This window comes from Alligator mississippiensis, chromosome 10, assembly GCF_030867095.1.
Source record: "Alligator mississippiensis isolate rAllMis1 chromosome 10, rAllMis1, whole genome shotgun sequence".
Taxonomy (NCBI): Eukaryota; Metazoa; Chordata; order Crocodylia; family Alligatoridae; genus Alligator; species Alligator mississippiensis.
This window is the reverse complement of record NC_081833.1, coordinates 76798463-76815806: the sequence shown is the minus strand read 5'-3', so window position 1 is coordinate 76815806 and position 17344 is coordinate 76798463. Positions and strand designations below refer to the sequence as shown.

At 46.5% G+C, this 17344-nt stretch overlaps 1 protein-coding gene and 1 long non-coding RNA gene across 3 annotated transcripts in view; both read right to left on the bottom strand.

Annotated features, from left to right (window-relative positions):
• The window catches only part of ZFHX3 (zinc finger homeobox 3), an 813079-nt gene that overhangs the window by 507384 nt on the left and 288351 nt on the right, over nt 1–17344 (bottom strand). The gene's annotated exons all lie outside the window — the stretch shown is intronic.
• On the bottom strand, nt 5910–12011 carry LOC132243623 (uncharacterized). Its single transcript, XR_009455322.1, has 2 exons — nt 7803–12011; nt 5910–6803 (listed from the first exon to the last, which is right to left on the bottom strand). It is a non-coding gene; the product is annotated as an uncharacterized LOC132243623 (long non-coding RNA).

Here is a 17344-nt window from a genome sequence, read left to right as displayed (position 1 = left end):
CGAAAGGATGTTCTTTGGAAGATTTAATAACTGTAAAACATTTTACATGGAGAAACTTTTTCATGGCCTCCATCGCAGTATCTCAGTATGTTTAGCATCTCAGAATAATCTGATTCCAAGGGAACGATGAAATATTCCCGAAGATGGCAGATACAGTTCCATATACGTGATTTATCAACAAATGATGAGCCACATGAATCAACAGATTTACAGTCAGAGAGACCCACTTACTTGGATTTCCTAATCCTAGCATCTTGATGGATAAAACGCTACAATAACATAAGAAAGGTTTACAGTCTTCCCAACCATTCACTTAAAGCTTGTAGAAAGCTCCCCAGATTACTTGTCTGTCTGCAACTAAACAGCAAGACGGTCGTCGCAGGATTTCAGTAAACATCGCATCCACGTGAAGGGTACCGGCTGCATACCGACGGCAAGCATATCTTAGGTTCAATCCACAGGTAAGATTATGAAACCACTATCCGAAAACTTACAGCAATAATATCTATAAACATTTTATGTAATAAAAAAAGATAAAACCACAGAAGAAAACAAAGAGCTTGCTTACTTCTATAGTCCTCTCAGAAACCTCCCATGTTCTCCCTAGAGAAGGGGTGGTGAGCAAATGCTGCTACATCCAGTGGCACGACTGCCCACAAGACCAGCACATTTGGAAGAGGAAGGCAATGCCAGCGCCTGGGAGCAATCCAGGAAAAATCCCGTCACACCAGTGCCCCTCAAGCAAGATGCACCAGGCTTTTCCTGGAGGGAGACAAAAACTGGTGTCAAGAACTAAGGTACCCATGGAGTACTTGATCCTATGACAACAATTCTCTTATCCTTTTGCATAAACCTGAAACCTTCCTGCTTCTCAAGTCTGGGAATGCCGCGCTGAAGGCTTCAGGCAACCACGCCAACACGTGCTGTAAAGGACTGAAGCTACGGACAGTTCCACTTTCATCGTGGGCATCTTATACGCATGAATCAAAAACACGTTGGGTAATAAATAACCAAAGGTGTTGGGAAGGAAGGAGAAGCAGGAAGGGGAGAAAAGTTCCAAACTGAAAAAAAGGAGTGAAAAACGATGCTGGACTACTAGTGCTGGCACAGATATACTCATCCAAGTATCACCCTCCAAATCCCTCGGAAGGTGATGGGATGTGTCTGGAAAGTTTTCCTTCGCTCGCATTCGGCAACGGCTCAAGACACAGAATAGTTTGACAGGAGTATAGAAACAAGGAGATAATAAGATATTATGCCAAGACGAGACCAGCACATGCGTCTTGGAAAACTATTCGCGTGTATAGGTTTGCTTCTCATTCACGAGGCGTTCTAGCAGGACTCATCTCCACGAAACCGTTCCAGCGACACCAACGACGAGCGCAGTTACTGGGCTGTGTCACGACGGGACCTGGCACTTCTCCGGTTCTGGATCTAGACATGTGCCACGCGCTCAGAGGCTGACTGGAAGCAGAGAAGCAGACATGATACCTATTTCCAGCGGCAGACCATCGCTTTCTGTGCTACGATGGACGTCACGCGCTGGCTCCTTCTGCTGCTGGTGAATACAAGTTACAACACTTCCCAGTTAAATCCTGGACATTTTATCTTTTCCCTAATTAACATGGCCATCCTATTCCCTGCACAGATTATTCCTATGATGCTGGCACTCAACCAGTACCTGGGCCACATTGGGGCAAGCGCTAATACAAAAGAGATCAGAGCCAATTTAATTCCAAGAAGCTCTTCTAACAACAACCAGTGTAAACCACCTACGCTCAGACTTGCCTACCTGTGTCTGATGCCCGCCCAGACCAGGTAATGTCTTAGTCCCTAGATCCAGCAAGAGCGATCTGGGATTACTAGTGTCTAGCGGAGCGCGCGCTAGCACAACCAACACAAGTCGGGTTCCTTTTCACTGGGCCTCCCTGGTTCAGCTCGCTCTCTCGTTCGCCGGGACACAGGGGTACTGACTTGCTCAACGCACCAAACTTTAGTCTAGTTTCAGAAAATCATTTTACTATTAATTACTTTGCAAAATGAGCATCTAATATGTCTGGTTCTACCTATGTGGTATCAGACAATTAAACCTGGATGTAAAGATAAGCCCTTGCAAGTTAGATAATTCTATATATAACCTTCTTAAATAATTGCTGCTGTTTAAGGTTATCTTCCAAGTGTCATTTTTTTTCTTATCCATAGGTTACACTTCTGCAATTTAAGTTTTTTGCATATCAGCATTTTAAAAGGATATCAGTTAGAGGATGGTGTCTTTGTGTGTTTTTTTATTTGCAGTTTCAGTATAAAAAAATGTCACTGGTGGCCTGTAAGTCAGCTCATTAATTCATGCCACCTTGTTTTGACTGGTGCAGACAGAACCCCCGAAATTAGCACCAACAGTGGAAATCAAAATTGTTTTGATAGTTAATCAGCATTATATAAGAAGAAAACTGTTGCAAAGGTGACAACTTTTCTGATGACAGCATTGGTTCCCAAGACTGTACATTAAGTTTAGTAAAAACTACTTTGCAATTATGTCAACAGAAATTAGAGGTGTTTATGCTGTGACTTGGAGCTCTTGAGCACGGTGTTTATTATAAACAACATTTCAAAAATAGCACTTTAAAAGACAATATATAAATATTTTAAGTGGTAAAATATAGGTGTTGGCTTTTTTTTGGTACTATGTCCAGAAAATCTGCACGTACGCATCAAATGCTGCGCCTAGGGAATTTGTTTTATTGTTATGTTTGCATTTAAAACAATGTACGTGACCTATTTGGGGTTCATATAACTAACTGGAACCTATTTGCTGTTTATTATTTATAGAAGATTCACTTCAGATTAGGCCTTCTGCAGACGTGTGTGTTTGTGCGGCATCACAAGCGTCTCCAGATAGCTCCCGGTACTAAGAAGGGCAAGAGAATGACAAGTTCGGATGCATCCCAGTACACACAGTATTTTATAAAGGGGAAGATTAAAGCTGGGTTTTTTCCTCTTCAGAAAGGCCACATGAAAGAGCCGGTACAATGGCTAATGCAGTGACCTGCTATGTCTGATCATGACAAGTTCAAGTTCCTAGAGTTGGATAAGATGTGGGGCTAAAGTGAGTGCTCTCAAGCAACGAATTCTCCTGATCTGTGAGATTCCTCATCACAAAACTAGACTTAAAAGACAGGTGAAGAAACCTGACTATTGTTCATTTCTACACAGCCTTTCCCCCACTAAATTAGGAGCTAGTCTTCAAACAGTTTCTTCAGAGACCGAGTCTCAGACACTGATTTCACAAACAAATGAGTAAAAGCAATTAAACGAATACCGAGTATACCTCTAGAAAGGATTATATGCGCACTTCTTTTGTACGCAACTTTTCACATGTTTCGATTCCTTCATTTGAACAGGAAGAGTGGAAGACAGGCTACGTCCGATACTCGGGGGCTTGGAAGTCCCTGTACATAGCATGTACACATTTTAAAAAGTAAGCATCTCTGGGAAGCACCCTGTACCTTCATCGTCTGGAAAGGGGAATGACAGAATCACATACAGCCTACTGTCAGAAAACCAGCTCTTGTCTGGAAACAACTGCAGCTTTCCCCAAGGGGAAAACGGGGGGTTTGTGTGAGCGTTATTTCTACACCTGGAAGGCCTCAGTCCTGCCCGCGACCGCGTGGGGGCTGCACGGGGGTGCAGGCCTCCTCCCCTACCATTCCACGGGCAAGAGACACGAGAAAGCAAGTTACGGTCATCGTACCGACAGCAGACACTCGGTCAGATCCGGTGTTGGTCAAGCGGGGAAGAAATAAGGCTCTTTCTTTCCTAACAACCCTAAAAAAATTAAGCAATAAACATCAGGGTATAATTTTGAGACTCGCCTACAGGTCACTTGGCTGTTTTGCAGATTTTGCCTTTTTTAATAGATCTGTAACACCACACATGTGAGTGCACACACATGCACACACCCCCACTTGGGTTTAAAGAAGTGAGGTTGCAGAGCCAAGCACTTCAAAGTTAGGAAAAGCCAGACTTCAGGTTGCACAGGCAGCCCTCCTTCAGCCCACTTGTGCATCTGCATTACGAGACAACTTTAATTAGGCAATCATGTGCCGCAAGGCCACTGTACACGGCAGTGAACGCTGATACAAGGCAGATCACTAAATATTTTGCTTTATTCTTCTTGTTCATCATGTGATTCTTTCCCTATTTATTTGCAAACACTGCTCTGAATACAGAAGTTTAATATCCTCAAGGTCTTTTAAATGGTGCTCATCTCCGTGAAATCTGAGTGCTTCACAAGCATTAATCTATTTTCAGTAGGATCAAGGTCAAAAACATTTGCTAATTTTGGGTGCCTAATTGCTTTATTTTTCTTGTTAGAAATTTTTATGTTTGCTTTTTTAAAAAACCTATGATATCAACCACAACAATCTATATTATAAGAACACCGGGGTTACAAAATCAAGTATTCAACAGGAACAAAATGCCAATTATACACCAGAATGGAGGCCAACATTTTCTGCTATTTTGGGTACACAATTTAAAATGGTTTGGCCAGACTTTTCAGAGTAATTAGCATTATGTAGCACTTTGTTTCACACGGATTTCAATGACCGCTGTAAGCATTCAGCAATTCTGCAGATGAGATACCAGGCACCCAGAAAGAGAGAAACACGCAGCCAGGGGCCATCTGTGCAATGCACAACTTCGCACACTCGCCAAGTATCACTTAGGAGGAAATCTCTGGCAAAAGCAGGGAGCGAATCAGGTCCTGAGGGATACTCAGGTCTTTAGCCATGAGGCCATGCCTTGTCTCCTTGCACTCCCCACTCACACTTCAACGCTGCACCACGTGTGGCTGGAGTCCCACGGACAGCTGCCTGCTTCGCTACCTCGCCCGAGCGTGGTCCACACGCCCTGCCCCGCATGGGACAGTGTCGAGCGGAAAACCAGCAGGTTGCAATCGTGTACCTGAAGCTGTTCTGCACTACGGGTGCCGAAGGGGGCTGAACCCGAGTTGCATGAGTAGCCCTAACGCTGGCAGGTCCGAACCCTTCACCCTCAGCTTTGCGCTCTCAACCACGTTCTTCTGGGTCGCTGACAGCACAGGGTTTCTTAGGTTTTGAAGAAAGCCTGCTAAAAGCAGCCAGCACTCTCAGACGGTGAAGCTTGCACACCTGGCACGCAGCACCCCTATAACCCCCGTGCAGGGTCCCCCGCCGCGTTGGAGGGCAGGCCAGGGGTCTACGCCGCCTGGGCCAGCAGCAGAGGAGGCGAGCCCCTGCTTTGCTGCTGGGTTTCATACGTCTCTGGAGGAATTCAGGCAGCTCTGAAAAGGACCAGCTTTGATGGAGGACCTTCATCCCTACGGAAGGCACTGCATAGGAGCTGTCCCTACAACAACATCCTGCCATTTGTTGGTTTAATTTTTCTTTCAAAAGTTGGATCGAGGGGTAAGCCGACTTCTCAGTGACGGGGGTTATTGGGAGGTGTTCCCTGGGACAGGTTCCTTCAGAATAGTCTCTTGCAAGGCATGTTGTGATGACGTGTCTGGTGCAGGTCGCTTAGGAGAACGGACAGGGGCAGATCCGGGATAGCAACTCTAGTATTCCTGCGGCTTGCAGCTGGGTGGAACGGCCGTCAGCTAAAAGAAAGCACATCTCCATCCACTGTACCACGTCTTCTTGGGCTTTATTACTTTTGCAGCATCAAAGATTTTTGCTTTCTAAATAAAAGCTCCCTGTTCCAAGAGCGGTGTCAAAATGCCAAATTAATTACGCGATCACAGACTTTTCCAGAACACAATGAGACACACACACATGCACATGCACACGCACACACACACATGCACACGCACACACCCAGGGTCAAGGAGAAAGGGGGGGGAAACCTAGTTATAATGAAGAAAGCTTAGATTTCAAACAGATATTTTTTATAATTAGCCATTATTGCAAGATTCACACAGAAAATTGTGGGTAAGCTCCTCTTTTTGGGTTTGTGTCAGGGTGAAAGATTCCCCCTTTTAATATCTGCCTTTTTACTTTCCTTTTTATGTTGGCTTAAAAAAGGGAAAAGACAAAATAAAATCTCCCCTGGAAGTGTATAAGGTTTGACACGATAAACTTTAATGGTTCCTTTGGAGACGTTGTACTCTATCACGTAGCTATGTATTTAGACAATTTCCAAAGTGTATATTATTTACTCAGTAGATAGTAAATTATTTCTGCTACTGAATAAAGGCATTTAAAGAATTTGTAACACACAAATTATTTGCTTACCCGTAACTAAAGACGTATTATGTAAAACACACGGAATATTTTAAAACCATGTGTTATTTGCTCAACAAATTAGGTGTTTTGTGAAGAATCTATTACACCCTATCGGCTAAATAGGTATTTAGATAGTTTTTAAATCAGAGCTTAAATTACGCGTAGTAAAAAATCTTTATGAAAACTAGTTTCTTCCCAGGTGCAGCACATACCGAATTAAAGCTCTCAAGTCTTAACATTTTTCCCTAAATAACTAAATTGGCTTCGCCCCTGCACGGTCTACTCTGACAAAGCCAATTTGTTTGAAGAACTTCCGACTTTATCCAAAATGTGAGACTAAAGTCTTGTTAGAAATCTTCCTGATCTTTCTTTTTTTCCGTGCCCTTGTTCTGCATACCGAAGGGACATTTGCCAGACAACATCATCTTCATCTTTAGTTACTGATGTGTCCCTCTTTTACTCCACCTGAAGATGTCTCTTCTTTTCTTGCAACATCATAAGCAGTCTGGGATACCAGAAAGAGAGGTTTACGCATTCTCACTGCAGTTTGGGAATAAACAGCAAGAACAAGTGAAGATTCACCAATACAGGAAATAAAACCACATTAGCTGAACCGCTGCTAAGATAAATTATTTCAACCCTGGAGCATAGGGTGAAACCAAGTGGAGGATTTGTCCTTTCCTACTTATAAATAATTCTGTTGCTTTCTCACACAGAGATCTCACATACCTCTCGCTTTTATTCTTTCTCATACAAGGGTGTTAGAACAAATTTACAACGTATTTAAGCTAAATAATCCTCTAAATTTGAAGGTATCGTTTTATATTTAGGTCCGGATTCACAAAGCACTTAAACAGGGGCCTCTTCCCCACAGTGCAGAATCAGGTAACGCTATGTTCATCACTACCAGGTGCTGGGATTGACACTTTAAAGGTGGAAAGTCCAGGTCACCTAAACTGCCATACAGTAAGGTCAAGGGGCTAGGCTTCAACGCATGCTCGTGTGAACACGCGTGACAGATTTGGGCATGTTGCTGTGATTACACACTCGTATCAGGTAACTGCATCAGCAAATGGCCCGCTTACTATTTACATTTAAATAGCAATATTCCTGTATCCAAAAGCGCTGTCCTATTCACGCACATCAGACAATTTTGACATGTTCGTCCTGTGTGGTCACCTCTGGACATTTGGAAAATCACTGTTAAGCGACCCACCCGGTGCTGCACGGCGAGTCAGTGCCGAGACTGGGCTAGTTATATCAGGAGAGCTGACCCCGTCTCTGTTGAATTCGTTCAGGTTTAAACCTGCTTTCTGCTAATAAGATTTAAACACTGCTTGCCAATCCAGTAGGAACTTAAAGTCACGTTTTGCCAAAAACACAGGGTTTAGTCCTCACTAACCAAGTAGCTTTGTTTAACCCATTCGGCAAAGATAACCGTTCAACATGCTTATAAAGTAACCGCTAACATGGCTTAACGTCAAGAGCACGTAGGGTCATCGATCCTGGCGTCTACTGCCAGATCAACCCCGAACTCACCGTGTGGCTTTGGGCCTGTGTTTCGACCCTTCCTCGACAACGTGAACCTGTTGGCAAAATGCAAGTAATGATATTTCTCTGCGAGGGGGCGTTGGGCTGATTCATTAAAATTGTCAGAAAAACGATCCTGTTTTCATGCCAGTACTCCTGAGTAGGCGGAGAAGCGCGTGTCCGTCCTGCGTTGGTGACACAAACACGGCTGAGTCTCAGTACCGCGCCCCAGGGCACTGCTTGCTTCTACACTAAAAACAGAACAGGGTGGAAACAACCATCTGGGCCCGTTTGCCACGCCGTGCCGGTAGCCATTAACAGCACCGCCGCCGCAAGCCACGACCTGGTCTGCAACGGATAAACCTGCATGTTTTCATTTTCTGCATAAGTTTTAATGAGGTTTTTTTAAAAAAAAACTAAATTGCTCCTGGACAGAGCCCTCGCAAGCCAAGTTTTAGCCTGGAACAAAATTTTATTGCCTAGATATAAACCCCTGACAAACAGGGCTTATAATGGAAATACTGACAGAGCATTAGCTATACTGTAGTTGTGCTACCGGGTGCCACTATAATACAGTCTATTCCAGAATAATTTTTCTTTTTATTATTTCATTAAGTTGTATCTCACTAAAGTTCCTCCCAGGATCTCTCTGCAGCACCAAATTTTTCATTGAGAAAACTATAAATCATAGGCCTAAATTACAATTTAATTATAAACGCCTTCCCTTCTAATGCTGCCTGGGACCTTTTACCCTCCTACATAATTCTAAAAAATGACCCCTGTCATAATTTCCTTCACTAGAATAATATGGAGAGATCTAATCCTGAATCCTGCTGTCTTATAATTTAATATAAGAGGTAATTATTATTCAAAAGATAATGTTGCAGATATTGAAAATATTCTGAAGTTTAAGTCTAAAAAAAAACCTGGCTGGGTATATGGAGGCTCCTTATCTTACACACACAAAAAAAAATGAAATAAATAAAAAGGTTTTAAGTTTTTCTGAAAAAAAACCCTAAAAGAGAAGCTTTATTTGTCGCTGGAATTTGTCTGAAATAATTTACATAACCTTTGAACCGCAGATGAAAAGCGTGTGCACACATCCACATACATGCACAGCAAAAGCAGGGAGGCACCAGGCAGAGTTTGCTATCTTCTCCGTTGCTGAACGGTCTCAAAGCAGGAGATCACCTCTAGGATTCACACCGTTAACACGCATTTGAGAAATAAGTGTTAGATGGCTTCCTCTCCCTGGACATGGTGGACTGTCACAGCAAGAAGAAGAGGTCCTCTCTCCTCCCCTTCAACTGTTTTTAAATCAAGTGCCTCAAAGAAAATTATACTTAATTTCTACATGATTCTGAAGCAAAAAACAGCAAACTTTTTCATAAACAATCTTGCACTCAGGAATCTGAATTTAATGTTACAATAAAAACAGGGCGCTGTCACCGGCCACTACTTGGTCACTTTTCAGGGGGTCTTGAGCCCTCAAAGTCTTGTTTCTAAAACGGGACGTGCGTCAATGGGAACCGATCTTCTCTCTCACCCGCTCCCGTGACTGCGGCCCCAGAGCTGGGATCCCCCAGGGGCCCGCTCACAGAGGTACAGCACGGGAAGGCTGAGACCAGCACATCATTACTGAAGGCGGCAGGCTGGAGCTCCAAAAGGAGTTCAAAATGCCATTAAAAAGGTGAAGTCCAAATAATGACCAAAATATTTCCCACCTGCAGGTCCTAGGAGCGCACCCCGTTCCCCCCAGCGATGGGTATAAAAACCAAGAGTGCTTTTCCTTGCTTTCAACATTGTAGGGCAGTATCCGTGGAAGGAGAATAAAATATCCTAGCTGACAGGTTCAACACACTGGACAGGTGGGGGCCGCGGGGGTTATCAGGAAGCGGGTTCACCACAGGGAATTACAGAGCCTGCGTACCGTCCTTAGCCTAGTCAGGACACCGTGACACCGCTCAATAAAACCAGACTATCCAGCACAGAGACACTACTTTACTACCCTTTTTGTTTTTGCTTTGGGAGCAGTTCATTTAAGATGTAATAAATTGACGGGTTTTTTCTCTCCTTCCATAAATCCAGGGACAGTGCAAATGAGGTGTTCCTCATTATGAACAAAGGTAAAGGGGCTCCCCAGACAGTGACATGAACTACTAGCATTAAAGCCCTCATTAAAAGGAGAGGATCTCCTTCCAATAAGAAATGCCATTTAATCATATTAGATGGTAATATTAGATGGTGCACTTTGTGATGCCAAAGTGAGACGATGGGCTCCAGGACACGCAAAAAGGTAGAAAGCTCATAATCGCAGAAATATCATGAGAGAGAGACACGAAACTTTGCCTATAACAAGCTAATAACGAGGAGCAGACTGGACACTGGTTCGCTGCATCTCTCTGAACTGCTTCCCGAATTAGAAAGATTTAGGGATCCCAGCGGGTTCCCAGCAGACCCTGGGCTATGATGCCGCGATAGAGGGACAATGCCTGTCTGAAGATGCTTTAGTTTAAGACATAGTGCGGTCGTTGAACAGCCCCCGCCAGACTTCCCAAGCAGGAAAAGTCTTTTATTGGCAATGCAGAACACATCCCTGCCATGGAGAGTTGCACAGTGCCAAAGAAGCCAGCTTGCTTGTTGAACTAAGCAAACTGGGACCTTCACGCTTACATTTTCTACTGCCGTCTCCCCGCAGTCTCATGACAAACTATGCCCAGGCCGGTACGCAGGGAGAAGCCCAGGCTTAGCCCTCTGGGAGTTTAGTCAACATGGAGAAAGACCTCGCCTGCTGGAGAGGCTTGCTGCTCACGGGCAACGCTGGGGAATTCGACCGGTGGAAAGACCAATTGAGAGAGAGACTCCTCTTGGGACAGATCTCGCATCCAGAAAGAATAATGGGCCACCTTGGCTGCCATCCTGACCCAAGGGGCTTTGGAGGAAGGCATAAAACTTGCACAATGCCAGGACTCTGTGAGAGCACCGTCTCTGCAAACATGCCTGTGAGACGCATCCTCCTTCGTCTGGAGCCATCCCACCAGAGAAGCCCGCTACCTGCAGGGAGCACATCGCACCAAGCGTTCAGTCTCAAGACTAGGCAAGGCCGGGGGTTTCTTACCTGCCTCGGCTACTCCTGCTCGACTTCAGCGCCCCTAAGAAAAGGAAGCTCTGAAGCAGAGGGAGGCAAGCGGGTAGAGTGAATCCGTGAAGACAACATGAAGAACTACAGCTACCGTAGTAAGAAACCTTTCCTCTTTTTCTTCCGAGAGACCTCTTCATACGACCACTCGTAGAAGCACAGCAACACAACACTTCCCCATCCCCATCCCCATCCCCACAGAAGCAGGGCACGGTGTCCTAATTAAAACAAGTACTGAAGAACCATCTTCCCAAAGCAAATATTGTATTTTTATGGCAATCCATGGGCGTAGTAGTATAGAACTGTGTATGTGGGTGGCCAGAGAGCGGTGTAGCAGGAATCAGAGTAGTAACATTCCCTGACAGCATGAGACCCCAGAGCCCTGGGCTCTAACACCCTAGTTAAAGCACTGAAAGAGGACTTCAGTGTCCAGTGCAGGCATCTTCGTTCACTGAGAAGGACACCAGAACTGGGCCAAAACTAATGCGAAAGAACACAAAATAACCCCGTAAAGCTGCTAAGACAATCCTCATTATAGGCCATTTTTTCAGTCCTTTTTTAGCCAAAGCCTTGAGTGACCTGAATAAGAGATTTGCGTCAGCGAGGACTGAACACCTGAGCGCCTGTGTCTGTTCAGCGGCAACGTCTACAAATGGAAAGAACGGAAAAGGAAGCTGTGGCTCCTGACTAAACTTTTCTGGTTATATTTCCATGGAGGAAAACAGATCCGGCATGGTTCAGCCAATCGACAGGATCCACCGACGAGCGTGCAGCCCATGTGCGACGTCCAGCTTGGTCCAGCACTGAGACTCGTTTCCCTTTGCCTTCACTTGTGGCTTGGCCTATGCAGTACGCAGGCGGCATCCTGAAATCACTGGACGTTTTATATCAAGTGCCTTGAGATATGCTGGTGTCAGCTACTTAGAAGATTAATCAGTTGTGTCATTTAAATAGATTTTCTCCGCTACACTTTCTGCCGCTGTGTCCCGCTCTCATTGATCCCAGCTTGGTCTTTCTTTGCAATTTCCCCCGTATTAAAACAATTTTAAATTTAAAAGCAGAAAAACAACCTAAAGACAAAAGCAGTCCCATGGCATTACGGAACAGCCCCTTCCGCCGTTTCCCCCGCCCGGGGGCTGCTGGAGTTTGCGTCCACCTCTAGTTCATCCTTCCCGTCTGCACTGGCCCATCATTTAGGAGGAAAATAAATGTTTTAATTAATTCTGTCTTCTTCCCAGGCTCCCGTCCTTGTTAACTCTCGTCGCGCTGGTTGTCAAACCCTTGCCTTTGGCAGCCACCCTGTCCCAGACTAGCTGAAACAGGAGTTTGGAAGTCTTCACTGAAGGAGACACATAAACTATACGAGGAAGCAACACTTCAGGAGTCACTTTTAAAAAGAATTTCTGAGTGAAATATTAGGCTTCGATACAGCTAACAAGCAGCTATCGACGCAGAAGCACTGGAGCTAGTTTACACCAACTGGAATGACAAATACACTGCTAGCTGCGGTACCATGTTCAACTGAGGTTGTGTGCACGTCGTTGATTCATTATTCTTGCCTGGCTACCCCTTCCCTTCTTTTGTCCACAATCTTTTACATCGGCTCCGTGCTTCCCCCTAACAGCCACAAACACTAAAAACATATGCTGCAAGAAGCATGCCCGCTTCCTCGCCTTCTGGCGCACTTGGCACTAACCAAGTTTTTCCTCCTCTGTCTGCAAATAAGATCGCGACAGAACAGATGAAAGCAGGGAGAGGAGCCAAAACGTAAGCTTGCTTGTTGAAGTACGTCCAAAAACCTCCCAGTATTTGGTGGTGGCAGCAGCCCGGCCAGATGTCTGGGACTGTCCCTGTGCAGCGGCGGAGGCGGGGGCGGCGCTGGCTGCGAGTTTCGTTAGTCTGCATCAGCCGAGGGTAATTGACAGCTTCCCTTCCCCGGCTTCCCCACGCCGAGAAGGCCGTGTCCCCAGGAGCCGCCTTGTACAACCTCAAACACTTTATTACTGGTCAATTTGGGTTTCCTGCCCACTTTAAGTGGCAGTGCTGAGGGTCTCTAACTCTCTCTAGTCTCACTAATCAATATAAGCAGTCACTTCTACAACATTTCCCTGCTACTCAGCAAGAAGGACGATACAAGCTGCTATCGGCTGTAAATTACCGGGGAGCCCAAATATTACATGGTGGCACGGGTTAAAATTCACAGATAAGCATCATTTTTAGTTCTTTTGGGGCTTCGTCTGCGTTGATCCTTCCCAGAGAAAGCAAAGACACGTGGCCGGTGCTGTGCTTCCCGCCTGCCTTCCCCCAGACTGACTTACCTCCGCTCCGGCCCTGGCTTTGCTCCCCGGGACGTACTGCATCTCTCTCACTGACGGGAGCCGCCGAGAAGTCCTACCTAGTGTAAACCTCAGGTTTACAGCCAGAGTATTATAGGTATGAGAAAGTCAGGATTAAACAATTATTGGCTTGAACTCACACAGTAAAATTTGTTTATGAGGTAAATTTTAACAAGAAACAAACAGCTCGTGTGGTTTATTAGCAAATGCAAGCTGTAAAAAATGGGGAATGCTTTGTAAATGCCAGTCTGCGGGCCAGACCGGGTCCGCAGGGGAGCTCCCCGCGGCGGCAGCTGGCTCTCACACGCGGGCGGGATCCCGAGCCCCACGGCTTGCTCCCAGGCGGCGGTTTGGGGCAGGCTGCACAGGGAAACGCACGCTCGTGTACATGGTAACAAGACCTCGCAGCACGGGCTGCACGCAGTCATCTCCCCTGCAATGCTCCCACCCGGGACAAGTCTGCCACCGCCGTACGGGCGGCCAAAAGGAGCCGGTAAACACAGCGTGTCCCGCACCGCTCGGCTGGCTCCGAGCTCTGCCGAGTTCAGGGCAGCCGAGCTCCAGCGCTTGGTTTCGGGCCAAGGTCTCATTTAACAAGAAACAATGGCACTCGGCCTCGGCACGGGAATACAGCCTACTTCCCCTCTCCAGCGGGGTCATCAAGGGGGCTGCGGCAGAGTCCGGGTATTTCTTCAGCAACCCATGCCATGAAATCGGTACGGACAAGACAGTGGTCACGCGGGACACGATCCCCGGTGCCACGGGAGCGGGCGGCAGCGCGTGCCAGGGAGGGCACTGGCACGGCTGTGCAGGAACATCGAAATCACCGCAGGACTGGGCCTGCGTGTGCCAGGCGGATGGGGGAGGCTGAAGGTCAAGGCACGGGCAGGCCGCCAGAGCGGCCAGCGCACAGCCCCTCGCCTCCCCCAGCGCGAAAACATGCCAGAGCCACCGAAGAATTGCAATAAAATGCTCTCACTTTGATTAAAATCTCACATGCCACCGCTGGGTGTGCTGGGAGAGAGAAAAACACCTTTGCTGATCCGGGTGCACCAGCCCGGGCTCGACAGGAAGGAAATAAAAACAGAGAATGGGAAAAAAGGCCGTTTTCTTGGTTTGAATTCACGAGAACGCTGTAAGAGCGAATCCCTGCTCCCAGCAAAAGCCGGCGGAGAGAGGAGGCGTTATCACCCCGGTTCCCGCAGGAACCCGTGCGGCGTGCGTGCGGGGGCTGGCTGGCAGCTCGGAGGCTCGCCGCACTTCCCAGAGCCCCACACTCCTCCCCGGCACAAGCGCAGGCCCACCAGCTCGCTGACAACCTGATCTATTGGCTCTAGGACACCGAGGGGAATTCTGCTCCAGCCGCCCTGATGCTCTCCTTTGTTTAGAAAAAGAAGAGAGAAAGAGAGAGAGTGAAAAAAAAATCCTCAATCGTTTAGTACAAGTCATTTTACATGCTGGGATAATGAAGTATAAAAATGCCTTCAAAGGACTGATTTCCTACTTTTAACTCACTACCAGCCGAGCTCTTTGTGAGGCCCTCTGGAACATGCATTCCCAGCCCCACTCAAACAAAAGAGCTGCGAATTCATTAAACTATTTAATTATGCCTTTTTATTTTTCTCCATTAGCAAGCCCTGCCAGCACAAAGTAAATAAAGCCACCATGGTCTTTCCCCAGCAGACACACTGACTGTTTTTATTCTTTATTCAGTTTACAATATAAAGGGCTATTTTTCCCCCTCCTCCTATTCTTGGCTAGTTTCCTAATACAAGCCCTACAAACAGAAGCATCCAACTGTACATGCAATGCATGGAGCTGGAGCAGCAGCACTCAGCATTGCAAGCACATACCCTAGACAGCTTTCAAAGTACCAGCAGCCAACGGCAGCCAAACAGCACTTTACAGCCAGGCGCGGAAAAGATATTAGCTTTTTTTTTATACTCTAGTAAATTTGCTTTTTACATCTATTTCTTTTCAGAAGGGCTTGTTATTGAGCTTACTGTCCACAAATTCCATTGATCTCAGGCTGTGACTCAATCCATATGCTCATGCTTTGACACCGGCACAGCAAGCGAGCGATACAAATCCTGTTCAGGCTACAAACTTATTGATTTTATAGATTTCCCCCAAAGTTGTGATAATGATATATCATTGTTAAATTTGGTAGAACAAACTGCTTTCCCAATCTGTCAATGCGAGCATGAAAACCAATTCACAGCCTTGTTTAGAAGGCTTTCCCTTCAGAAGAATAACTACTGCTAGCAGAAGCAGATCACCAATACCCAGCCGCTGGCATAGGCTTGATGGATGTTACCTTCCTCGCTGCCCTTTTCTGACCTGCAGCACACTGGGTTACCAGGCGTCTACTTAGTGCCTACAATTACCGGCCTTTATTCTTCGGCAGCGTTCTGCGGTTTAATTATTTAAAACTTGCAGCATTTGCGACCCCGCTTTGTAGCTTTTTAAACTCTTTTCTTGAACTATCTCAGATGCAATGAAAATACAATATGATCATATGAAGTTTATTGATTTTAACAAATGGTTTCTCCCCGCTCCGTTCTCCCACCGGTCTAAACGACAAAGCGGTGCTTCGCGGCGCCAGGCGGGGGAGACAGAACCCCGTTCTTAACCGAGCGCGTCCTCACTTCCTGCCCCGTCTCGGGTGCCGCAGCCCGCCAGCAGAAACAGGTGCAATGAAAGAGGTCGCTTCACAGCTGATGGCCTGCCCCTCCGCTTGCCGTGATTGAGAGTTTTACTTTTCACTTCAAAAGTAGAGGAAGAAACAAAGCCGAGGCGGTATCCTAATCCGTGAAAGTGGATTCCACCCTGGAAGTAATAAAGTAATGCCTGCCTAGAATCAAACAGGTTCCTCTGGAATTGCCTCGTGTGTCTTCACACAAAACAACTGCAAACTCGGGCTGCAAGGGGTAGCAAACGACAGTCGGCGCAAGACGGGATTCTGGGCGCTGCAGACGGCACGCAGCAAATTAAGATGATTGTGTTTAGGAATCACGACGCTGCATTGAAGGGAATGTTTCCTGGCGTGACAAACGCATACCTTCCATCATGACTTTGCACAAAGTCTCAAATAATTATTACAGATCTAAAAACACATGCGGTACGTGGGCACAATACTGACTGAAGAAACGGATGGCAACTAAGAGACAAGAATTCAAGTTGTAGAAAACAAAAATTAGACAATCCACATGAGTGACAGGACAATCTGTTGAACGCTGCCTATTCCTCAGGCGCGCTTTCCTTCTATTATTTTTCTGCATTTGACAGTACCCCGAGCTTGGAGAAAGCTTCGAAGCTGCTTGCACGTCAGGACACCGTGGCCTCATCCCCACGTTTTGGGGATACTTGTATGCACAGCCGTGTCCTGGCCTCTGCCGTGTTGCTCACATTTCTCATCGCTCAGAGCAGGCGTCTCTCCTCCCCGTGTGCTACATCACCCACACGTTGTGCACAAACCTCCTGCCCCATTCACTCCTTCCCTCCAAGTCCCATTTTTGCCTCCATGGTGAGATTTCCCATCACTGCTGCTCGGATAAAACCTCTCGGTCGTTATTCTTCAGTCATTTCCTTACAACCGGGTCTTGTAGGACATGCAGTTTAGTTGTCCCGTCCCCCCCCCCCCCCCAATATGTCTCATACTAGCACAGACCGACAGGACTGACACTTTCCTAGTTTCTACCAGATCTTGCCAGGAGTGAGGTCTCTCCACGTGGCACTCCTGCCCCGCAGGGCGTTTGACTGTGCTCACAGGGAGAGGAGTAGTCCTCCTCCTCCAACGTCCCTCCTGTCATTGCTGGGTCCGGGGTACGATTCAAAGTGACGGATGCTGCACTTCTTCACCCACCACAGCTGCATTTCCTTTCCCATCCTCGGGCAATTACAGACACGAGCCTCTCTCACAATATGTCTGTATCTGGTGATCTGTCTTCCCCCACCTTTCTTCTGACCACACTCAGGAAGAGTGACTCTTCCTCCTTCTATACCATCTCAGCAACTTTTTCTCCCCGAGACAGCATTCAGGTAGGTTTAGTTACTGCAGGCTGCACCAAAACCCA